This window comes from Saccoglossus kowalevskii, chromosome 20 (genome assembly GCF_978046115.1).
Source record: "Saccoglossus kowalevskii chromosome 20, keSacKowa6.1, whole genome shotgun sequence".
Classification (NCBI taxonomy): domain Eukaryota; kingdom Metazoa; phylum Hemichordata; class Enteropneusta; family Harrimaniidae; genus Saccoglossus; species Saccoglossus kowalevskii.
Window position 1 is genome coordinate 31,221,244 of NC_140660.1, and position 26,854 is coordinate 31,248,097.

The window sequence follows — 26,854 nt, forward strand, 5'->3', positions numbered from 1 at the left end:
CTGAAATCTACAGTTCAATGCCCCTTTAAGCGCATTAATAAGGAATGACGTCATTCATAAAGATATGATATATCGGACGAGAGAAAAAAAAACACCTAGCTCACAACTTTCGCAACCAGTGAGCGCATCCGGCGACGCATTTTATTCAGTTTTTCCGGTATCTGGTTTTGAACCTGTACAAAAGTAAATAAATACTACACGCTTCTAAACATACACGTATTGCACTTCTCTAGAAGTAGCTAGGGGGTAAACAATACAAGACTCCCTAGAATACAATAAAATATACAATAAAGTCACTAAAGATGTATTTTCACTATATCAATAGTGCACAGAAAAAACATGAAATTCACTGTGCCATAGAAATAATACATGTCTGCACAGAATAGAGAAGTGATAACCCCGTGTATAACCCGTATGTTTAACAACAATAAACCGTATGATTAGGGGTGAACAGAACCCTCTCAACATACAGTATAACGACCCCCCCCTATTAAGGTCGCGCTGAATTGTCGATAACAGTTAGATTATATTCTAGGTTTATGTGATTATTAGATTAATCAGTACGTGTCTAATTTGGTGAATCAGTTTTTACTATCATTATCCACACAGCGTTGTTTGAAAACTCTAAGAAACACGATTATATCACCGACACATTGTGTGCAATAATAAATCTCACAAAACATAATTTTGCAATAATAGTTTTACGTTTTTTGTCCAAAAATTGCATGGTTTTGAATCTACATTAGCATATTAAAATCAAATCACTTGAAATCTAGGGTAAAGATGAACCATTGGAAACCATGGGAGCAGAAAAAATCTACAGGAATCAATAACAAAACCAAATTATACAGGCCTATTTCTTATATAAAAAATACACACAGAGAAAATAAAAACAAAATACAACGAATTCATCATTGAAAATAAAATATCGAAAAGTAACCCAAAACTAACCGAAGGAATAATAGTTTGCATATTTTTTGTGTCATCTAATGGTTCATTCCTAATAGGTGTTTTTTAACTTTAGTTGAAAAAGCGAGCCCGTGAGTTTTTTCCTTGATTTCAGTCACGTCATTTGTTTTCACCCTGTTCCCTTTCCCTAGGTTCAAACGGGTTACCCCTGACGACCGTATGGAAACGACAGCCACTGCGACTGTTGGAGGAAACAATGACAAAACAAACACATTTAGTACCGGCGCCATTTTTAACAGTGTTCGTAGATTTTAAATCTCACGACCCGGAAGTCATGATGAAGTACTCAGTTTTCGATTTCTACGAAGAAAACACAGTTGAATTTGGACTATCAGAGTATATTGACTCTTTATTGATTGTGATGTCGAATAACTGACCGATGTGCAGCAAATCTGAGACTCACATGACATCTATTTGAAAGTAAGGTAACGTAGAGTTTATAGACTTCCGTTTTCAGGTTATTTCGATCGTAATCATGAATTTAATACAGAAAGATGTCACGATAGTTTTGTATTTTATCACCGCAAATGACGACCAGTCAACATCGCCCGACACACCGTACACGTCATCTGTTGTATCTTCGTTCTCCAAACTTGACTTCATCGATTTCCTCTGCAATTCATTCTCAACCAATCTTGTGTTCACGTAAACAATCTTGTGTTCACGTAAACAAGAGCTATCAACATACAGGCAACAAATACATTCAACGATCAGAGAGGCAGACAAACAATAGAATTATAAACCATGACTACTACAACTACTAATATTTAACTTCAATATTCCAGCAGATCATCATCATAACATTAAGTAATTATTAATGTCATTATATTTTACTTTAAATTTTTTATTACTTTTCATTTAAAAAACAAAAATTTGTGGCCTGCAACCCCGTATCGTGGAGAATAGAATAATGATGAAAACAACAACTGTCAACAGTATTAGGCAGACTAATCTTAATGTAGGTAGTTGGAACATTCACGGCCTTGGTGCTAAGTGTGTAGAATCTGATTTTACTTCTATTTTAAAGAAATTTGATATTTTGTGCTTACAAGAGACGTGGTTAGGTAGTCTAGGTAGTAATAGTAGTTCATTAGATGTATTAGATAGTTATAGTTATTTTAAAACAGACAGAAAATGCAAATCAGCTAGAAGTAGGAGGAACTCTGGGGGAGTGGCAATTTTGTTTAAATCAGGGTTGAGGGGAGGGCTGAGGGAAATAAAGTCTGAAATTAACGACTTCCTTTGGTGTAAATTGGACAAGGAATTTTTCTCATTAGAAAATGATATTTATTTGGGTTGTATATACATTCCACCCGAAAATTCGGTTTATCACTTAGATGTTGACTACTTTGGCATTTTAGAAAAAGAAATAACAGTTTTCTCCAATCAGGGCCAGGTAATTATAACAGGTGATTTCAATAGTCGCACTGGAAATCTAATTGATTACATTGCATTTGGAGATAACATTCATGTACCCACTCCAAATAATTACACTTTAGAAAATTTTGAAAAAAGGCACACCCAAGATAAAACTAACAATAAGTTTGGCAAACAATTAGTCGATCTTTGTACTATAAATAATCTTTTAATAGCCAATGGTAGGAAGATAGGTGATTTAAATGGAAACTTTACCTGTCATAATCCGGTCGGTTCAAGTACAGTTGATTACTGCATTAGCACAAAGGATTTACACAGACATATTGATTATCTTAAAATTCATGATATTAATTACTTGTCAGATCATTGTCCTATTGGTTTCTCACTAACTGTAAATTACAATCACACCAAGAACACAAAGCTTGTGAATAAATTGAAACCGCACTGTAAAAAATTCATTTGGGACGTTGAGGCAAAGCAAAAGTACAAAGTCATGTTACAAAATTCAAATTTTGAAACAATGTTCAAAAACTACCTTGCCAATGATTTCAAAGACAGTGATGTCAATGATCCAACAGATCAATTCAACAAAATATTAATTAATGCAGCGGATAATTGCCTTAAAAAAGTAACCAATAAAAGAACAATAAATAATAAAAACTATAAACATCCAAAACAACAACAATGGTTTGATAAGTCGTGTTCTACAGTAAAAAGGGAATTAATTAGTACCTCTAAGTTGCTAACAAAACAACCAACCAACCCGTATATCAAACACCAATATTATACTCTTAAAAAGCATTATACAAAACTTATAAAATATAAAAAAAGAGAATATAAAAACATGTTGGTGTCCAAACTTGAATATATGGACAGTGCCAACCAAAATGAGTACTGGTCTGTGCTGAAAAGCCTACGTAATCAAAAGACCAAAAATCAAGACACAACAATATCCGGGAAAAATTGGATTGATCATTTTTCAAAACTCTATAATAAAACAAACATTAAAAATCATGAGTTACAAAATAATCTTATAGAAAAAGAAATGCGACAAATTCCCAACCAATATCTAAACTCAAATATCACATACAAAGAAATTCTTAGCGCTGTTAGCAAACTAAAAAACAATAAATCAGCTGCTGATGACAGCATTGCCAATGAAATGTTGAAAACCAAAAATAAGTTAATGATAAGATGTTTACAGAAACTTTTCAACTGTATTCTAGATAGTGGAAAATTTCCTGCAACCTGGAAATCTACGATTCTTGTTCCACTACACAAATCAGGCGACAAATTAAATCTTCATTTTGGTAATTATAGAGCTATTGCATTAACAAGTTGTCTCTCAAAACTATTTACTGGCATAATGAATCAAAGATTGACCACATACTTGGAAGAAAATAAATTATTTACCGACATGCAGTGTGGCTTTAGGAAAGACAGGAGAACGACAGACGCAATTTTCCTGTTAAAAACAGCAGTTGAAAAAACAATTTATAATAAAAATAAAAGCAGCAGTTCTGGAAAACGGTTATACACATGTTTTGTTGACTTTAGAAAGGCTTTCGACAGCATCTGGAGGGATGCACTCTTTCTCAAGTTACAAAACAGTGGTATCACGGGGAACTTTTATGAAATAATAAAATCTATGTATAAGGATATTAAATATAAAACTAAATTGTCAGAGGGTATAACTGATGGATTTCAGTCTACCTGTGGAGTTAAGCAAGGCTGCAATTTATCACCAACTTTATTTAACATTTTTCTGAACGATCTGCCAGAATTATTTGGGGATCAAATTGATAAACCAGTTCTAATGGGCGAGAAACCTATAAATTGCATCCAATATGCAGATAGGTCCAGTCACCTTGCACTTATTTCAGAAACGGAAGACGGCCTACAAAGCTGTCTGAACAAATTAAATGACTATTGTATAAATTGGAATTTAGAAGTAAACGTAAAGAAAACTAAAGTCATGGTATTTAATTGCAGCAACAGACTGATTAAAAACATGAATTTTAAAATCAACAACCAAGACATAACAGCTGTTAGCGAGTTTTGCTATTTAGGGGCAATATTTACTCCAAATGGGAAATTTAAAACAAACTTATCTATGTTAAAAAATAAATCAATGAAGGCTCTTTTCAGCATCAGACAAACAGTCTTAAACCACAAAATAATCTCACCAGCACTTAGTTTGAAAATTTTCGACCAATTAATTTCACCTATACTCATGTATGGTGCAGAAATCTGGGCCAATGAAATCACAACTGACAGTAACAGTTTAGAGCAAGTTTGCAGTCATTTTTACAGGTTTATCCTAGGAGTGAGTAAAATGACGCCAATTAGTGGTTTGAAAGCAGAACTTGGTAGGTTACCAGTAAAATTAAAAATTAATTTGGCTCAAATTAAATACTGCCATAGACTATATAGTCTGCCAGATAATCACATTTTAAAATTAGCCCTGGATGAAATGATAAAAATTAATTCAAACTGGGTAAGGACTATTAATGCTACACTGGGACATGATCTAATTAAAATATAAAATGATCACAATATGGAAAATTGGAATCAAATACTAAAAAAAGTAAAACTCAGACTATCTGAGTTTTATATTCAAAGATGGAGAGAAGAACTAAATTTCAGTGAAACCAATGAAAATAGGGGAACAAAACTGAGAACATACAAACTATTCAAAGTAAGCTATAATATGGAAAATTATTTGCAAAACATTTCGAATTTCAGCCTCAGGAAAATGCTTTCAAAATTCCGTCTGAGTGACCACAACTTAGAAATAGAATTAGGTAGAAGAACAAAGCCCAAAATAGAATTAGAAAATAGACACTGTAATAAATGTAACACTAAAGCATTAGGAGATGAAAAACATTTCCTGCTATTTTGTACTGGCTATATAGAACAAAGAAAAAAACTGTTTGATGAGTGTGCAATAAATATTTACACAATGGATGTGAATTCCATATTTAAAAAGATTATGGAGAATAATATAGCTTTAGCAAAATACTTAAAGAGCACAATTTTTAAAACCACAGAAAGTAATTAATTTATTTTTTTCTTTTATTTTACTAACATTTTATTTTTATCTCTTATGTATTGTATGTATTTATGTTCCTTACCATACAAAAACCCTCTGAAGGTTTTTTAGTAGTGTAATAAAGTTATTATTATTATTATTATAAACTGCTGAACACGCCAGACGCAGACTTGACGGCAATAATTGTAGAAATAAATTACTATTTCACGTCTCGTTTCTAAAACTTTATTGGAAGGTCCCACCGGTTTAGAGGTAGACCACTTGAAATCCTGGAGGGGGGGGGGTTTAGAAATAACAAATTTGCAAACATAAATTTGCCATAAAAATTTACAAGTTAGTCACAGTGAAGAAAATGTAATCAACCAAAATGCCAAACAATATATATTCCCTTTTGATTCCTGGTCAAATCAAACTTCTATTTTTAAAATTTGTATGTAATGTTTTGATTATCTGTCTAGAATTAAAAGTCTTACACAAAATCAGTTATTGTACTATATCAGAGGTACATTACTTGGGGTTTGCAACGCGCATAGTACTGTATGGTGACATCATGTTAAGATCCCATTCAAGTCTCATCTCGTAGATAGCGAGACTGGTGCTACGACCTTCTGACATGACATAGGCGGTTTGTAATAAAACAATAAAACATGTATTACCACATTCATAGTGAAAAAATGTAATACATCGAAAATGTACAGAAAATATAGTTATCGTAATCCGTCATAACGTGAGCAGCTATTTTGATCCACCTAGACATCCCAGTATCCTAGTTACCTCGGATTTTTCTGAGTTGGAACACTTATGTGAGAGCGAGATTGAAACGGGATCTTGGTATCATGTCACCGTAGTTGCAAACCCCAAGTAATGTACCTCTGACTATATTTACACAGCCAGTTCGTATGATGACATTTTCTGTCATCTTGTAGATAATGCATTGCATGGAAAGATTTCAAACAACTGAGATCACATGAATACCCTCAAAAAATAGATGAATTGTCCCATAGAAAAAGACTACATATTTTAAAGTGAGGGAGTTGTCACCTGCGCATGTGTCAGATGGTCATAGCGTGTCATTGTTTACAAACAAGCATGTACCCCTGAATCTTTGTGTTTTTAGCATGTGTTGTTATCGTTGCTAGGGACTCAATTCCCACACGTGCACAGGTGACGACTTTCCTATCTTTATGTTTTTAGCATGTGTTGTTATCGTTGCTAGGGACTCAATTCCCACACGTGCACAGGTGACGACTTTCCTATCTTTGTGTTTTTATCGTTGCTAGGGACTCAATTCCCGCACGTGCACAGGTGACGACTTTTCTATCTTTGTGTTTTTAGCATGTGTTGTTATCGTTGCTAGGGACTCAATTCCCACACGTGCACAGGTGACGACTTTCCTATCTTTGTGTTTTTAGCATGTGTTGTTATCGTTGCTAGGGACTCAATTCCCGCACGTGCACAGGTGACGACTTTCCTATCTTTGTGTTTTTAGCATGTGTTGTTATCGTTGCTAGGGACTCAATTCCCACACGTGCACAGGTGACGACTTTCCTATCTTTGTGTTTTTAGCATGTGTTGTTATCGTTGCTAGGGACTCAATTCCCACACGTGCACAGGTGACGACTTTCCTATCTTTGTGTTTTTAGCATGTGTTGTTATCGTTGCTAGGGACTCAATTCCCGCACGTGCACAGGTGACGACTTTCCTATCTTTGTGTTTTTAGCATGTGTTGTTATCATTGCTAGGGACTCAATTCCCACACATGCACAGGTGACGACTTTCCTATCTTTGTGTTTTTAGCATGTGTTGTTATCGTTGCTAGGGACTCAATTCCCTCACGTGCACAGGTGACGACTTTCCTATCTTTGTGTTTTTAGCATGTGTTGTTATCGTTGCTAGGGACTCAATTCCCACACGTGCACAGGTGACGACTTTCCTATCTTTGTGTTTTTAGCATGTGTTGTTATCATTGCTAGGGACTCAATTCCCACACATGCACAGGTGACGACTTTCCTATCTTTGTGTTTTTAGCATGTGTTGTTATCGTTGCTAGGGACTCAATTCCCTCACGTGCACAGGTGACGACTTTCCTATCTTTGTGTTTTTAGCATGTGTTGTTATCATTGCTAGGGACTCAATTCCCACACGTGCACATGTGACGACTTTCCTATCTTTGTGTTTTTAGCATGTGTTGTTATCGTTGCTAGGGACTCAATTCCCACACGTGCACAGGTGACGACTTTCCTATCTTTGTGTTTTTAGCATGTGTTGTTATCGTTGCTAGGTACTCAATTCCCACACGTGCACAGGTGACGACTTTCCTATCTTTGTGTTTTTAGCATGTGTTGTTATCGTTGCTAGGGACTCAATTCCCACACGTGCACAGGTGACGACTTTCCTATCTTTGTGTTTTTAGCATGTGTTGTTATCGTTGCTAGGGACTCAATTCCCACACGTGCACAGGTGACGACTTTCCTATCTTTGTGTTTTTAGCATGTGTTGTTATCATTGCTAGGGACTCAATTCCCACACGTGCACAGGTGACGACTTTCCTATCTTTGTGTTTTTAGCATGTGTTGTTATCGTTGCTAGGGACTCACAGGTGACGACTTTCCTGCTTTAAACTGATTCACAGACCAAAACTATTTTGTTTGAATTTAATATTAAATAACACATAAATCTACTCATATTTTAACAGAAATCAAAACATTTATTTTATGCAAATCATCGTGAACAAATCTATTTTTATGCTAATTAGCTATTGCTATGGTGACAAGATAATTATCCATTTTGGTGACAGAATAAAATACACTATTCAATACTAACAATAGCAGGTCAATTATCACAAATGTGATTGGTTGGAAGATTTAGTTGAAGACAATTTACAAAGTAATTAATTCTATTGTTAAGTCACTGTAGGTTAATTTATGTAAAATTGTCTTAAAAAAAGAACCACTGTCAAGCATATCTCATATTTAGGGTACATGTATATCAATTTATTTTCTCCATGTCTTAGATTGGTTGTAGATTAATTTATGTAACATTGTCTTAAAAATAGAACCACTGTCAAGCATATCTCATATTTAGGGTACATGTATATCAATTTATTTTCTCCATGTCTATGATTGGTTGTAGATTAATTTATGTAACATTGTCTTAAAAATAGAACCACTGTCAAGCATATCTCATATTTAGGGTACATGTATATCAATTTATTTTCTCCATGTGTATGATTGGTTGTAGATTAATTTATGTAACATTGTCTTAAAAATAGAACCACTGTCAAGCATATCTCATATTTAGGGTACATGTATATCAATTTATTTTCTCCATGTCTTTGATTGGTTGTAGATTAATTTATGTAACATTGTCTTAAAAATAGAACCACTGTCAAGCATATCTCATATTTAGGGTACATGTATATCAATTTATTTTCTCCATGTCTTTGATTGGTTGTAGATTAATTTATGTAACATTGTCTTAAAAATAGAACCACTGTCAAGCATATCTCATATTTAGGGTACATGTATATCAATTTATTTTCTCCATGTCTATGATTGGTTGTAGATTAATTTATGTAACATTGTCTTAAAAATAGAACCACTGTCAAGCATATCTCATATTTAGGGTACATGTATATCAATTTATTTTCTCCATGTCTTTGATTGGTTGTAGATTAATTTATGTAAAATTGTCTTAAAATAGAACCACTGTCAAGCATATCTCATATTTAGGGTACATGTATATCAATTTATTTTCTCCATGTCTTTGATTGGTTGTAGATTAATTTATGTAACATTGTCTTAAAAATAGAACCACTGTCAAGCATATCTCATATTTAGGGTACATGTATATCAATTTATTTTCTCCATGTCTTTGATTGGTTGTAGATTAATTTATGTAACATTGTCTTAAAATAGAACCACTGTCAAGCATATCTCATATTTAGGGTACATGTATATCAATTTATTTTCTCCATGTCTTTGATTGGTTGTAGATTAATTTATGTAACATTGTCTTAAAAATAGAACCACTGTCAAGCATATCTCATATTTAGGGTACATGTATATCAATTTATTTTCTCCATGTCTTTGATTGGTTGTAGATTAATTTATGTAACATTGTCTTAAAAATAGAACCACTGTCAAGCATATCTCATATTTAGGGTACATGTATATCAATTTATTTTCTCCATGTCTTTGATTGGTTGTAGATTAATTTATGTAACATTGTCTTAAAATAGAACCACTGTCAAGCATATCTCATATTTAGGGTACATGTATATCAATTTATTTTCTCCATGTTATTGATTGATTGTAGATTAATTTATGTAACATTGTCTTAAAAATAGAACCACTGTCAAGCATATCTCATATTTAGAGTACATGTATATCAATTTATTTTCTCCATGTCTTTGATTGGTTGTAGATTAATTTATGTAAAATTGTCTTAAAAATAGAACCACTGTCAAGCATATCTCATATTTAGGGTACATGTATATCAATTTATTTTCTCCATGTCTATGATTGGTTGTAGATTAATTTATGTAACATTGTCTTAAAAATAGAACCACTGTCAAGCATATCTCATATTTAGAGTACATGTATATCAATTTATTTTCTCCATGTCTTTGATTGGTTGTAGATTAATTTATGTAACATTGTCTTAAAATAGAACCACTGTCAAGCATATCTCATATTTAGGGTACATGTATATCAATTTATTTTCTCCATGTTATTGATTGATTGTAGATTAATTTATGTAACATTGTCTTAAAAATAGAACCACTGTCAAGCATATCTCATATTTAGAGTACATGTATATCAATTTATTTTCTCCATGTCTTTGATTGGTTGTAGATTAATTTATGTAACATTGTCTTAAAATAGAACCACTGTCAAGCATATCTCATATTTAGGGTACATGTATATCAATTTATTTTCTCCATGTCTTTGATTGGTTGTAGATTAATTTATGTAAAATTGTCTTAAAAATAGAACCACTGTCAAGCACATCTCATATTTAGGGTACATGTATATCAATTTATTTTCTCCATGTCTTTGATTGGTTGTAGATTAATTTATGTAACATTGTCTTAAAAATAGAACCACTGTCAAGCATATCTCATATTTAGGGTACATGTATATCAATTTATTTTCTCCATGTCTTTGATTGGTTGTAGATTAATTTATGTAACATTGTCTTAAAAATAGAACCACTGTCAAGCATATCTCATATTTAGGGTACATGTATATCAATTTATTTTCTCCTTGTCTATGATTGGTTGTAGATTAATTTATGTAACATTGTCTTAAAAATAGAAACACTGTCAAGCATATCTCATATTTAGGGTACATGTATATCAATTTATTTTCTCCATGTCTTTGATTGGTTGTAGATTAATTTATGTAAAATTGTCTTAAAATAGAACCACTGTCAAGCATATCTCATATTTAGAGTACATGTATATCAATTTATTTTCTCCATGTCTTTGATTGGTTGTAGATTAATTTATGTAAAATTGTCTTAAAAATAGAACCACTGTCAAGCATATCTCATATTTAGGGTACATGTATATCAATTTATTTTCTCCATGTCTTTGATTGGTTGTAGATTAATTTATGTAAAATTGTCTTAAAATAGAACCACTGTCAAGCATATCTCATATTTAGAGTACATGTATATCAATTTATTTTCTCCATGTCTTTGATTGGTTGTAGATTAATTTATGTAACATTGTCTTAAAATAGAACCACTGTCAAGCATATCTCATATTTAGGGTACATGTATATCAATTTATTTTCTCCATGTCTATGATTGGTTGTAGATTAATTTATGTAAAATTGTCTTAAAAATAGAACCACTGTCAAGCATATCTCATATTTAGGGTACATGTATATCAATTTATTTTCTCCATGTCTTTGATTGGTTGTAGATTAATTTATGTAAAATTGTCTTAAAATAGAACCACTGTCAAGCATATCTCATATTTAGGGTACATGTATATCAATTTATTTTCTCCATGTCTTTGATTGGTTGTAGATTAATTTATGTAACATTGTCTTAAAATAGAACCACTGTCAAGCATATCTCATATTTAGGGTACATGTATATCAATTTATTTTCTCCATGTGTATGATTGGTTGTAGATTAATTTATGTAAAATTGTCTTAAAAATAGAACCACTGTCAAGCATATCTCATATTTAGGGTACATGTATATCAATTTATTTTCTCCATGTCTTTGATTGGTTGTAGATTAATTTATGTAACATTGTCTTAAAATAGAACCACTGTCAAGCATATCTCATATTTAGGGTACATGTATATCAATTTATTTTCTCCATGTCTTTGATTGGTTGTAGATTAATTTATGTAAAATTGTCTTAAAAATAGAACCACTGTCAAGCATATCTCATATTTAGGGTACATGTATATCAATTTATTTTCTCCATGTCTATGATTGGTTGTAGATTAATTTATGTAACATTGTCTTAAAAATAGAACCACTGTCAAGCATATCTCATATTTAGGGTACATGTATATCAATTTATTTTCTCCATGTCTTTGATTGGTTGTAGATTAATTTATGTAAAATTGTCTTAAAATAGAACCACTGTCAAGCATATCTCATATTTAGGGTACATGTATATCAATTTATTTTCTCCATGTCTTTGATTGGTTGTAGATTAATTTATGTAACATTGTCTTAAAATAGAACCACTGTCAAGCATATCTCATATTTAGGGTACATGTATATCAATTTATTTTCTCCATGTCTATGATTGGTTGTAGATTAATTTATGTAACATTGTCTTAAAATAGAACCACTGTCAAGCATATCTCATATTTAGGGTACATGTATATCAATTTATTTTCTCCATGTCTTTGATTGGTTGTAGATTAATTTATGTAAAATTGTCTTAAAAATAGAACCACTGTCAAGCATATCTCATATTTAGGGTACATGTATATCAATTTATTTTCTCCATGTCTTTGATTGGTTGTAGATTAATTTATGTAAAATTGTCTTAAAATAGAACCACTGTCAAGCATATCTCATATTTAGGGTACATGTATATCAATTTATTTTCTCCATGTCTATGATTGGTTGTAGATTAATTTATGTAACATTGTCTTAAAATAGAACCACTGTCAAGCATATCTCATATTTAGGGTACATGTATATCAATTTATTTTCTCCATGTCTTTGATTGGTCATAGATTAATTTATGTAACATTGTCTTAAAAATAGAACCACTGTCAAGCATATCTCATATTTAGGGTACATGTATATCAATTTATTTTCTCCATGTCTTTGATTGGTTGTAGATTAATTTATGTAACATTGTCTTAAAATAGAACCACTGTCAAGCATATCTCATATTTAGGGTACATGTATATCAATTTATTTTCTCCATGTCTATGATTGGTTGTAGATTAATTTATGTAACATTGTCTTAAAAATAGAACCACTGTCAAGCATATCTCATATTTAGGGTACATGTATATCAATTTATTTTCTCCATGTCTTTGATTGGTTGTAGATTAATTTATGTAAAATTGTCTTAAAAATAGAACCACTGTCAAGCATATCTCATATTTAGGGTACATGTATATCAATTTATTTTCTCCATGTCTATGATTGGTTGTAGATTAATTTATGTAAAATTGTCTTAAAAATAGAACCACTGTCAAGCATATCTCATATTTAGGGTACATGTATATCAATTTATTTTCTCCATGTCTATGATTGGTTGTAGATTAATTTATGTAACATTGTCTTAAAAATAGAACCACTGTCAAGCATATCTCATATTTAGGGTACATGTATATCAATTTATTTTCTCCATGTCTTTGATTGGTTGTAGATTAATTTATGTAACATTGTCTTAAAATAGAACCACTGTCAAGCATATCTCATATTTAGGGTACATGTATATCAATTTATTTTCTCCATGTCTATGATTGGTTGTAGATTAATTTATGTAACATTGTCTTAAAAATAGAACCACTGTCAAGCATATCTCATATTTAGGGTACATGTATATCAATTTATTTTCTCCATGTCTTTGATTGGTTGTAGATTAATTTATGTAACATTGTCTTAAAATAGAACCACTGTCAAGCATATCTCATATTTAGGGTACATGTATATCAATTTATTTTCTCCATGTCTATGATTGGTTGTAGATTAATTTATGTAACATTGTCTTAAAAATAGAACCACTGTCAAGCATATCTCATATTTAGGGTACATGTATATCAATTTATTTTCTCCATGTCTTTGATTGGTCATAGATTAATTTATGTAACATTGTCTTAAAAATAGAACCACTGTCAAGCATATCTCATATTTAGGGTACATGTATATCAATTTATTTTCTCCATGTCTATGATTGGTTGTAGATTAATTTATGTAAAATTGTCTTAAAAATAGAACCACTGTCAAGCATATCTCATATTTAGGGTACATGTATATCAATTTATTTTCTCCATGTCTTTGATTGGTTGTAGATTAATTTATGTAAAATTGTCTTAAAAATAGAACCACTGTCAAGCATATCTCATATTTAGGGTACATGTATATCAATTTATTTTCTCCATGTGTATGATTGGTTGTAGATTAATTTATGTAACATTGTCTTAAAAATAGAACCACTGTCAAGCATATCTCATATTTAGGGTACATGTATATCAATTTATTTTCTCCATGTCTTTGATTGGTTGTAGATTAATTTATGTAAAATTGTCTTAAAATAGAACCACTGTCAAGCATATCTCATATTTAGGGTACATGTATATCAATTTATTTTCTCCATGTGTATGATTGGTTGTAGATTAATTTATGTAACATTGTCTTAAAAATAGAACCACTGTCAAGCATATCTCATATTTAGGGTACATGTATATCAATTTATTTTCTCCATGTCTTTGATTGGTTGTAGATTAATTTATGTAACATTGTCTTAAAATAGAACCACTGTCAAGCATATCTCATATTTAGGGTACATGTATATCAATTTATTTTCTCCATGTCTTTGATTGGTTGTAGATTAATTTATGTAACATTGTCTTAAAAATAGAACCACTGTCAAGCATATCTCATATTTAGGGTACATGTATATCAATTTATTTTCTCCATGTCTTTGATTGGTTGTAGATTAATTTATGTAAAATTGTCTTAAAATAGAACCACTGTCAAGCATATCTCATATTTAGGGTACATGTATATCAATTTATTTTCTCCATGTCTTTGATTGGTTGTAGATTAATTTATGTAAAATTGTCTTAAAAATAGAACCACTGTCAAGCATATCTCATATTTAGGGTACATGTATATCAATTTATTTTCTCCTTGTCTATGATTGGTCATAGATTAATTTATGTAACATTGTCTTAAAAATAGAACCACTGTCAAGCATATCTCATATTTAGGGTACATGTATATCAATTTATTTTCTCCATGTCTTTGATTGGTTGTAGATTAATTTATGTAACATTGTCTTAAAAATAGAACCACTGTCAAGCATATCTCATATTTAGAGTACATGTATATCAATTTATTTTCTCCATGTCTTTGATTGGTTGTAGATTAATTTATGTAACATTGTCTTAAAAATAGAACCACTGTCAAGCATATCTCATATTTAGGGTACATGTATATCAATTTATTTTCTCCATGTCTTTGATTGGTTGTAGATTAATTTATGTAACATTGTCTTAAAAATAGAACCACTGTCAAGCATATCTCATATTTAGGGTACATGTATATCAATTTATTTTCTCCATGTCTATGATTGGTTGTAGATTAATTTATGTAACATTGTCTTAAAAATAGAACCACTGTCAAGCATATCTCATATTTAGGGTACATGTATATCAATTTATTTTCTCCATGTCTTTGATTGGTTGTAGATTAATTTATGTAACATTGTCTTAAAAATAGAACCACTGTCAAGCATATCTCATATTTAGGGTACATGTATATCAATTTATTTTCTCCATGTTATTGATTGGTCATAGATTAATTTATGTAACATTGTCTTAAAAATAGAACCACTGTCAAGCATATCTCATATTTAGGGTACATGTATATCAATTTATTTTCTCCATGTCTTTGATTGGTTGTAGATTAATTTATGTAACATTGTCTTAAAAATAGAACCACTGTCAAGCATATCTCATATTTAGGGTACATGTATATCAATTTATTTTCTCCATGTCTTTGATTGGTTGTAGATTAATTTATGTAACATTGTCTTAAAAATAGAACCACTGTCAAGCATATCTCATATTTTAGGGTACATGTATATCAATTTATTTTCTCCATGTCTTTGATTGGTCGTAGATTAATTTATGTAACATTGTCTTAAAAATAGAACCACTGTCAAGCATATCTCATATTTAGGGTACATGTATATCAATTTATTTTCTCCATGTCTTTGATTGGTTGTAGATTAATTTATGTAAAATTGTCTTAAAAATAGAACCACTGTCAAGCATATCTCATATTTAGAGGTACATGTATATCAATTTATTTTCTCCATGTGTATGATTGGTTGTAGATTAATTTATGTAACATTGTCTTAAAAATAGAACCACTGTCAAGCATATCTCATATTTAGGGTACATGTATATCAATTTATTTTCTCCATGTCTTTGATTGGTTGTAGATTAATTTATGTAAAATTGTCTTAAAAATAGAACCACTGTCAAGCATATCTCATATTTAGAGTACATGTATATCAATTTATTTTCTCCATGTCTTTGATTGGTTGTAGATTAATTTATGTAACATTGTCTTAAAAATAGAACCACTGTCAAGCATATCTCATATTTAGGGTACATGTATATCAATTTATTTTCTCCATGTCTTTGATTGGTTGTAGATTAATTTATGTAAAATTGTCTTAAAAATAGAACCACTGTCAAGCATATCTCATATTTAGAGTACATGTATATCAATTTATTTTCTCCATGTCTTTGATTGGTTGTAGATTAATTTATGTAACATTGTCTTAAAAATAGAACCACTGTCAAGCATATCTTATATTTAGGGTACATGTATATCAATTTATTTTCTCCATGTCTATGATTGGTTGTAGATTAATTTATGTAACATTGTCTTAAAAATAGAACCACTGTCAAGCATATCTCATATTTAGGGTACATGTATATCAATTTATTTTCTCCATGTCTTTGATTGGTTGTAGATTAATTTATGTAACATTGTCTTAAAAATAGAACCACTGTCAAGCATATCTCATATTTAGGGTACATGTATATCAATTTATTTTCTCCATGTCTTTGATTGGTTGTAGATTAATTTATGTAACATTGTCTTAAAATAGAACCACTGTCAAGCATATCTCATATTTAGGGTACATGTATATCAATTTATTTTCTCCATGTCTTTGATTGGTTGTAGATTAATTTATGTAACATTGTCTTAAAAATAGAACCACTGTCAAGCATATCTCATATTTAGGGTACATGTATATCAATTTATTTTCTCCATGTTATTGATTGGTCATAGATTAATTTATGTAACATTGTCTTAAAAATAGAACCACTGTCAAGCATATCTCATATTTAGGGTACATGTATATCAATTTATTTTCTCCATGTCTTTGATTGGTTGTAGATTAATTTATGTAACATTGTCTTAAAAATAGAACCACTGTCAAGCATATCTCATATTTAGAGTACATGTATATCAATTTATTTTCTCCATGTCTTTGATTGGTTGTAGATTAATTTATGTAACATTGTCTTAAAAATAGAACCACTGTCAAGCATATCTCATATTTAGGGTACATGTATATCAATTTATTTTCTCCATGTCTATGATTGGTTGTAGATTAATTTATGTAAAATTGTCTTAAAATAGAACCACTGTCAAGCATATCTCATATTTAGGGTACATGTATATCAATTTATTTTCTCCATGTCTTTGATTGGTCATAGATTAATTTATGTAACATTGTCTTAAAAATAGAACCACTGTCAAGCATATCTCATATTTAGAGTACATGTATATCAATTTATTTTCTCCATGTCTTTGATTGGTTGTAGATTAATTTATGTAAAATTGTCTTAAAAATAGAACCACTGTCAAGCATATCTCATATTTAGGGTACATGTATATCAATTTATTTTCTCCATGTCTATGATTGGTTGTAGATTAATTTATGTAACATTGTCTTAAAAATAGAACCACTGTCAAGCATATCTCATATTTAGGGTACATGTATATCAATTTATTTTCTCCATGTCTTTGATTGGTTGTAGATTAATTTATGTAACATTGTCTTAAAATAAGAACCACTGTCAAGCATATCTTATATTTAGGGTACATGTATATCAATTTATTTTCTCCATGTCTATGATTGGTTGTAGATTAATTTATGTAACATTGTCTTAAAAATAGAACCACTGTCAAGCATATCTCATATTTAGGGTACATGTATATCAATTTATTTTCTCCATGTCTATGATTGGTTGTAGATTAATTTATGTAAAATTGTCTTAAAAATAGAACCACTGTCAAGCATATCTCATATTTAGGGTACATGTATATCAATTTATTTTCTCCATGTCTTTGATTGGTTGTAGATTAATTTATGTAACATTGTCTTAAAAATAGAACCACTGTCAAGCATATCTCATATTTAGGGTACATGTATATCAATTTATTTTCTCCATGTCTTTGATTGGTCATAGATTAATTTATGTAACATTGTCTTAAAAATAGAACCACTGTCAAGCATATCTCATATTTAGGGTACATGTATATCAATTTATTTTCTCCATGTCTTTGATTGGTTGTAGATTAATTTATGTAACATTGTCTTAAAATAGAACCACTGTCAAGCATATCTCATATTTAGGGTACATGTATATCAATTTATTTTTTCCATGTCTATGATTGGTTGTAGATTAATTTATGTAACATTGTCTTAAAAATAGAACCACTGTCAAGCATATCTCATATTTAGAGTACATGTATATCAATTTATTTTCTCCATGTCTTTGATTGGTTGTAGATTAATTTATGTAAAATTGTCTTAAAATAGAACCACTGTCAAGCATATCTCATATTTAGGGTACATGTATATCAATTTATTTTCTCCATGTCTTTGATTGGTCATAGATTAATTTATGTAAAATTGTCTTAAAAATAGAACCACTGTCAAGCATATCTCATATTTAGGGTACATGTATATCAATTTATTTTCTCCATGTCTTTGATTGGTTGTAGATTAATTTATGTAAAATTGTCTTAAAAATAGAACCACTGTCAAGCATATCTCATATTTAGGGTACATGTATATCAATTTATTTTCTCCATGTGTATGATTGGTTGTAGATTAATTTATGTAACATTGTCTTAAAAATAGAACCACTGTCAAGCATAGCTCATATTTAGGGTACATGTATATCAATTTATTTTCTCCATGTCTTTGATTGGTTGTAGATTAATTTATGTAAAATTGTCTTAAAAATAGAACCACTGTCAAGCATATCTCATATTTAGGGTACATGTATATCAATTTATTTTCTCCATGTCTATGATTGGTTGTAGATTAATTTATGTAACATTGTCTTAAAAATAGAACCACTGTCAAGCATATCTCATATTTAGGGTACATGTATATCAATTTATTTTCTCCATGTCTTTGATTGGTTGTAGATTAATTTATGTAAAATTGTCTTAAAAATAGAACCACTGTCAAGCATATCTCATATTTAGGGTACATGTATATCAATTTATTTTCTCCATGTCTTTGATTGGTTGTAGATTAATTTATGTAACATTGTCTTAAAATAGAACCACTGTCAAGCATATCTCATATTTAGGGTACATGTATATCAATTTATTTTCTCCATGTCTTTGATTGGTTGTAGATTAATTTATGTAACATTGTCTTAAAAATAGAACCACTGTCAAGCATATCTCATATTTAGGGTACATGTATATCAATTTATTTTCTCCATGTCTTTGATTGGTTGTAGATTAATTTATGTAACATTGTCTTAAAATAGAACCACTGTCAAGCATATCTCATATTTAGGGTACATGTATATCAATTTATTTTCTCCATGTCTTTGATTGGTTGTAGATTAATTTATGTAAAATTGTCTTAAAAATAGAACCACTGTCAAGCATATCTCATATTTAGGGTACATGTATATCAATTTATTTTCTCCATGTGTATGATTGGTTGTAGATTAATTTATGTAACATTGTCTTAAAAATAGAACCACTGTCAAGCATATCTCATATTTAGGGTACATGTATATCAATTTATTTTCTCCATGTCTTTGATTGGTTGTAGATTAATTTATGTAAAATTGTCTTAAAAATAGAACCACTGTCAAGCATATCTTATATTTAGGGTACATGTATATCAATTTATTTTTTCCATGTCTTTGATTGGTTGTAGATTAATTTATGTAACATTGTCTTAAAAATAGAACCACTGTCAAGCATATCTCATATTTAGGGTACATGTATATCAATTTATTTTCTCCATGTCTTTGATTGGTTGTAGATTAATTTATGTAACATTGTCTTAAAATAGAACCACTGTCAAGCATATCTCATATTTAGGGTACATGTATATCAATTTATTTTCTCCATGTCTTTGATTGGTTGTAGATTAATTTATGTAAAATTGTCTTAAAATAGAACCACTGTCAAGCATATCTCATATTTAGGGTACATGTATATCAATTTATTTTCTCCATGTCTATGATTGATTGTAGATTAATTTATGTAACATTGTCTTAAAAATAGAACCACTGTCAAGCATATCTCATATTTAGAGTACATGTATATCAATTTATTTTCTCCATGTGTATGATTGGTTGTAGATTAATTTATGTAACATTGTCTTAAAAATAGAACCACTGTCAAGCATATCTCATATTTAGGGTACATGTATATCAATTTATTTTCTCCATGTCTTTGATTGGTTGTAGATTAATTTATGTAACATTGTCTTAAAATAGAACCACTGTCAAGCATATCTCATATTTAGGGTACATGTATATCAATTTATTTTCTCCATGTGTATGATTGGTTGTAGATTAATTTATGTAAAATTGTCTTAAAAATAGAACCACTGTCAAGCATATCTCATATTTAGGGTACATGTATATCAATTTATTTTCTCCATGTCTTTGATTGGTTGTAGATTAATTTATGTAACATTGTCTTAAAATAGAACCACTGTCAAGCATATCTCATATTTAGGGTACATGTATATCAATTTATTTTCTCCATGTCTTTGATTGGTTGTAGATTAATTTATGTAAAATTGTCTTAAAATAGAACCACTGTCAAGCATATCTCATATTTAGGGTACATGTATATCAATTTATTTTCTCCATGTCTTTGATTGGTTGTAGATTAATTTATGTAACATTGTCTTAAAATAGAACCACTGTCAAGCATATCTCATATTTAGGGTACATGTATATCAATTTATTTTCTCCATGTCTATGATTGGTTGTAGATTAATTTATGTAACATTGTCTTAAAATAGAACCACTGTCAAGCATATCTCATATTTAGGGTACATGTATATCAATTTATTTTCTCCATGTCTTTGATTGGTTGTAGATTAATTTATGTAAAATTGTCTTAAAAATAGAACCACTGTCAAGCATATCTCATATTTAGGGTACATGTATATCAATTTATTTTCTCCATGTCTTTGATTGGTTGTAGATTAATTTATGTAACATTGTCTTAAAATAGAACCACTGTCAAGCATATCTCATATTTAGGGTACATGTATATCAATTTATTTTCTCCATGTCTATGATTGGTAGATTGTCTTAAATAGAACCACTGTCAAGCATATCTCATATTTAGGGTACATGTATATCAATTTATTTTCTCCATGTCTATGATTGGTTGTAGATTAATTTATGTAACATTGTCTTAAAATAGAACCACTGTCAAGCATATCTCATATTTAGGGTACATGTATATCAATTTATTTTCTCCATGTCTTTGATTGGTCATAGATTAATTTATGTAACATTGTCTTAAAAATAGAACCACTGTCAAGCATATCTCATATTTAGGGTACATGTATTCTCATATTTAGGGTACATGTATATCAATTTATTTTCTCCATGTCTATGATTGGTTGTAGATTAATTTATGTAACATTGTCTTAAAAATAGAACCACTGTCAAGCATATCTCATATTTAGAGTACATGTATATCAATTTATTTTCTCCATGTCTATGATTGGTTGTAGATTAATTTATGTAACATTGTCTTAAAAATAGAACCACTGTCAAGCATATCTCATATTTAGGGTACATGTATATCAATTTATTTTTTCCATGTTATTGATTGGTTGTAGATTAATTTATGTAAAATTGTCTTAAAAATAGAACCACTGTCAAGCATATCTCATATTTAGGGTACATGTATATCAATTTATTTTCTCCATAAATCTCCATTGTGACCCGTAATCTACTATTATTCTTAAAACTCAAATTTATTGATTTCTGACTAGATTTTCAAGATTGATGATGACTCAGCTGGAATAAAAAGTAAACTATCAAAACAGCTTATTTTGAGGTGAGTTTTTGTTTTATTTTTCTTGTACATGTAGTTTTTAAAATCCACTACAAGTTTTTTGTCCTTGACTCAGCTAGTCAGCACTGTACGCGTGTTTATTTACAAGAACTCAAAATTGTAATTGTATGTATACAAAAATTATGATTTTTGGGAAAACATGATGTGCCAATGTACATTAAATTTTCTCTCATCACTATTTTGATTGTCTTGCCTCAGATTTGGCAACAGACTCTCACCCCTGCAACACTGATTCACAGACAGACTCTGACTGCATTTAATTTTCAACATCAGATCTGATGACACCTGTAACACTGATTCACTGACAGACTCTGACCCCTGCAACACTGATTCACTGACAGACTCTGACCCCTGTAACACTGATTCACTGACAGACTCTGACCCCTGTAACACTGATTCACTGAAAGACTCTGACCCCTGCAACACTGATTCACTGAGAGACTCTGACCCCTGCAACACTGATTCACAGACAGATTCTGACTGCATTTAATTTTCAACATCTGATCTGATGACCCCTGCAACACTGATTCACTGACAGACTCTGACTGCATTTAATTTTCAACATCAGATCTGATGACACCTGTAACACTGATTCACTGACAGACTCTGACCCCTGCAACACTGATTCACTGACAGACTCTGACCCCTGTAACACTGATTCACTGACAGACTCTGACCCCTGTAACACTGATTCACTGACAGACTCTGACCCCTGTAACACTGATTCACAGACAGATTCTGACTGCATTTAATTTTCAACATCTGATCTGATGACCCCTGCAACACTGATTCACTGACAGACTGACTGCATTTAATTTTCAACAACAGATCTGATGACCCCTGCAACACTGATTCACTGACAGACTCTGACTGCATTTAATTTTCAACATCAGATCTGATGACCCCTGCAACACTGATTCACTGACAGACTGACTGCATTTAATTTTCAACATCAGATCTGATGACACCTGTAACACAAATTCACTGACAGACTCTGACTGCATTTAATTTTCAACATCAGATCTGATGACCCCTGCAACACTGATTCACTGACAGACTGACTGCATTTAATTTTCAACATCAGATCTGATGACCCCTGCAACACTGATTCACTGACAGACTGACTGCATTTAATTTTCAACATCAGATCTGATGACCCCTGTAACACTGATTCACTGACAGATTCTGACTGCATTTAATTTTCAACATCAGATCTGATGACCCCTGCAACACTGATTCACTGACAGACTAACTGCATTTAATTGATGATGACTCAGCTGGAATAAAAAGTAAACTATCAAAACAGCTTATTTTGAGGTGAGTTTTTGTTTTATTTTTCTTGTACATGTAGTTTCTAAAATCCACTACAAGTTTTTTGTCCTTGACTCAGCTAGTCAGCACTGTACGTGTGTTTATTTACAAGAACTCAAAATTGTAATTGTATGTATACAAAAATTATGATTTTTGGGAAAACATGATGTGCCAATGTACATTAAATTTTCTCTCATCACTATTTTGATTGTCTTATCAGATTTGGCAACAGACTCTGACCCCTGCAACACTGATTCACTGAGAGACTCTGACCCCTGCAACACTGATTCACAGACAGATTCTGACTGCATTTAATTTTCAACATCTGATCTGATGACCCCTGCAACACTGATTCACTGACAGACTGACTGCATTTAATTTTCAACATCAGATCTGATGACCCCTGCAACACTGATTCACTGACAGACTGACTGCATTTAATTTTCAACATCAGATCTGATGACACCTGTAACACTGATTCACTGACAGACTCTGACCCCTGCAACACTGATTCACTGACAGACTCTGACCCCTGTAACACTGATTCACTGACAGACTCTGACCCCTGTAACACTGATTCACTGAGAGACTCTGACCCCTGCAACACTGATTCACAGACAGATTCTGACTGCATTTAATTTTCAACATCTGATCTGATGACCCCTGCAACACTGATTCACTGACAGACTGACTGCATTTAATTTTCAACATCAGATCTGATGACCCCTGCAACACTGATTCACTGACAGACTGACTGCATTTAATTTTCAACATCAGATCTGATGACACCTGTAACACTCATTCACTGACAGACTCTGACTGCATTTAATTTTCAACATCAGATCTGATGACCCCCGCAACACTGATTCACTGACAGACTGACTGCATTTAATTTTCAACATCAGATCTGATGACCCCTGCAACACTGATTCACTGACAGACTGACTGCATTTAATTTTCAACATCAGATCTGATGACCCCTGTAACACTGATTCACTGACAGACTCTGACTGCATTTAATTTTCAACATCAGATCTGATGACCCCTGCAACACTGATTCACTGACAGACTGACTGCATTTAATTTTCAACATCAGATCTGATGACCCCTGCAACACTGATTCACTGACAGACTGACTGCATTTAATTTTCAACATCAGATCTGATTACCCCTGTAACACTGATTCACTGACAGACTCTGACTGTATTTAATTTTCAACATCAGATCTGATGACCCCTGCAACAGTGATTCACTGACAGACTCTGACTGTATTTAATTTTCAACATCAGATCTGATGACTCCTGTAACACTGATTCACTGAGAGACTCTGACTGCATTTGATTTTCAACATCATATTTGATTTCACCTGTAACACTGATTCACTGACAGACTCTGACCCCTGTAACACTGATTCACTGACAGACTCTGACCCCTGTAACACTGATTCACTGACAGACTCTGACCCCTGCAACACTGATTCACTGACAGACTCTGACCCCTGTAACACTGATTCACTGACAGACTCTGACCCCTGCAACACTGATTCACTGACAGACTCTGACCCCTGCAACACTGATTCACTGACAGACTCTGACCCCTGCAACACTGATTCACTGACAGACTCTGACCCCTGTAACACTGATTCACTGACAGACTTTGACCCCTGCAACACTGATTCACAGACAGACTCTGACCCCTGCAACACTGATTCACTGACAGACTCTGACCCCTGTAACACTGATTCACTGACAGACTCTGACTGCATTTGATTTTCAACATCATATTTGATTTCACCTGTAACACTGATTCACATACAGACAACTTGTTTTTGTGAAATGCAAACTTTCTGGATGTCCACAGATTGTCAAAGATTAAAATAGTGATCGTAACGATTGTGACAGCATAAAATGGACAGTGACACGATGAAAGCATCAGTTTCACTGAACATTAGGTTCATGTCACTTCACTTCGTTATTGCTACTCTAGGCTACCATTATGTCTAAATGTTTATCTTCTTTGTTATCATCCTGGCTCATAAAAGGTCATCATTGCTTGCTGTCACCATGACAACAGTAGACCTCCAGCCACTGAACCAAGCTATGAACAGATACCAAAGAAATGCAAGGATGCCAACAGTATGATACATCACAAAAACCCAAAGAGACAAAAAGAAGACATTGTTTAGGGCAAGTTCAGATGGCCAAGGTAAGACGATTCAATGAATTGGAGAAATGCAGACCATATTTAAAAGTGAAAATGTTCCTCCTTATTCTGTCTTGTTTTGTGTTTTGATTTGATCATGTGCACGTTTTTCAAGTGACGAGTCATGGTGGTTGACAGGCTTAATTTCACTTCAGTCTTTTTTGTGAACTCTAGTTTGTATCCACGAATATTGTTTTAAAATGACAGGCAGACAGGTGGCTAGCTAAAATGACTGGCATACAGGTGGCTGGCTAAAATGACTGGCATACAGGTGGCTGGCTAAAATGGCAGACAGACAGGTGGCTGGCTAAAATGACAGGCCAACAGGTGGCTGGCTAAAATGACAGACAGACAGGTGGCTGGCGAAAATGACTGGCAGACAGGTGGCTGGATAAAATATCAGGCAGACAGGTGGCTGGATAAAATGCCAGACAGACAGGTGGCTGGCTAAAATGACTGGCAGACAGGTGGCTGGCTAAAATGACAGGCAGACAGGTGGCTGGATAAAATGCCAGACAGACAGGTGGCTGGCTAAAATGACAGGCAGACAGGTGGCTGGCTAAAATGACAGGCAGACAGGTGGCTGGCTAAAATGGCAGACAGACAGGTGGCTGGCTAAAATGACAGGCCAACAGGTGGCTGGCTAAAATGGCAGACAGACAGGTGGCTGGCTAAAATGACAGGCCAACAGGTGGCTGGCTAAAATGGCAGACAGACAGGTGGCTGGCTAAAATGACAGGCAGACAGGTGGCTGGATAAAATGAAAGACAGACAGACAGGTGGCTGGCTAAAATAACGGACAGACATGTGGCTGGCTAAAATGACAGGGAGACAGGTGGCTGGCTAAAATGGCAGACAGACAGGTGGCTGGCTAAAATGACAGGCCAACAGGTGGCTGGCTAAAATGACAGACAGACAGGTGGCTGGCGAAAATGACTGGCAGACAGGTGGCTGGCTAAAATGACAGGCAGACAGGTGGCTGGCTAAAATGGCAGACAGACAGGTGGCTGGCTAAAATGACAGGCCAACAGATTGGTGGCTAAAATGGCAGGCCAACAGGTGGCTGGCTAAAATGGCAGACAGACAGGTGGCTGGCTAAAATGACAGGCAGACAGGTGGCTGGATAAAATGAAAGACAGACAGACAGGTGGCTGGCTAAAATAACGGACAGACATGTGGCTGGCTAAAATGACAGGGAGACAGGTGGCTGGCTAAAATGACAGGCAGACAGGTGGCTGGCGAAAATGACTGGCAGACAGGTGGCTGGATAAAATGACAGGCAGACAGGTGGCTGGATAAAATGACAGGCAGACAGGTGGC

At 32.5% G+C, this 26,854-nt stretch overlaps 1 long non-coding RNA gene across 1 annotated transcript in view; it reads left to right on the forward strand.

Annotated features, from left to right (window-relative positions):
- Positions 1-1,176: 1,176 nt before the first annotated feature.
- Positions 1,177-26,854, forward strand: part of LOC144362188 (uncharacterized) — a 30,975-nt gene continuing 5,297 nt past the window's right edge. The window contains exons 1-4 of the long non-coding RNA XR_014927776.1: positions 1,177-1,394; positions 21,939-22,003; positions 23,234-23,338; positions 25,374-25,537. This is a non-coding gene — a long non-coding RNA (uncharacterized LOC144362188). The remainder of the gene's footprint in view (positions 1,395-21,938; positions 22,004-23,233; positions 23,339-25,373; positions 25,538-26,854) is intronic.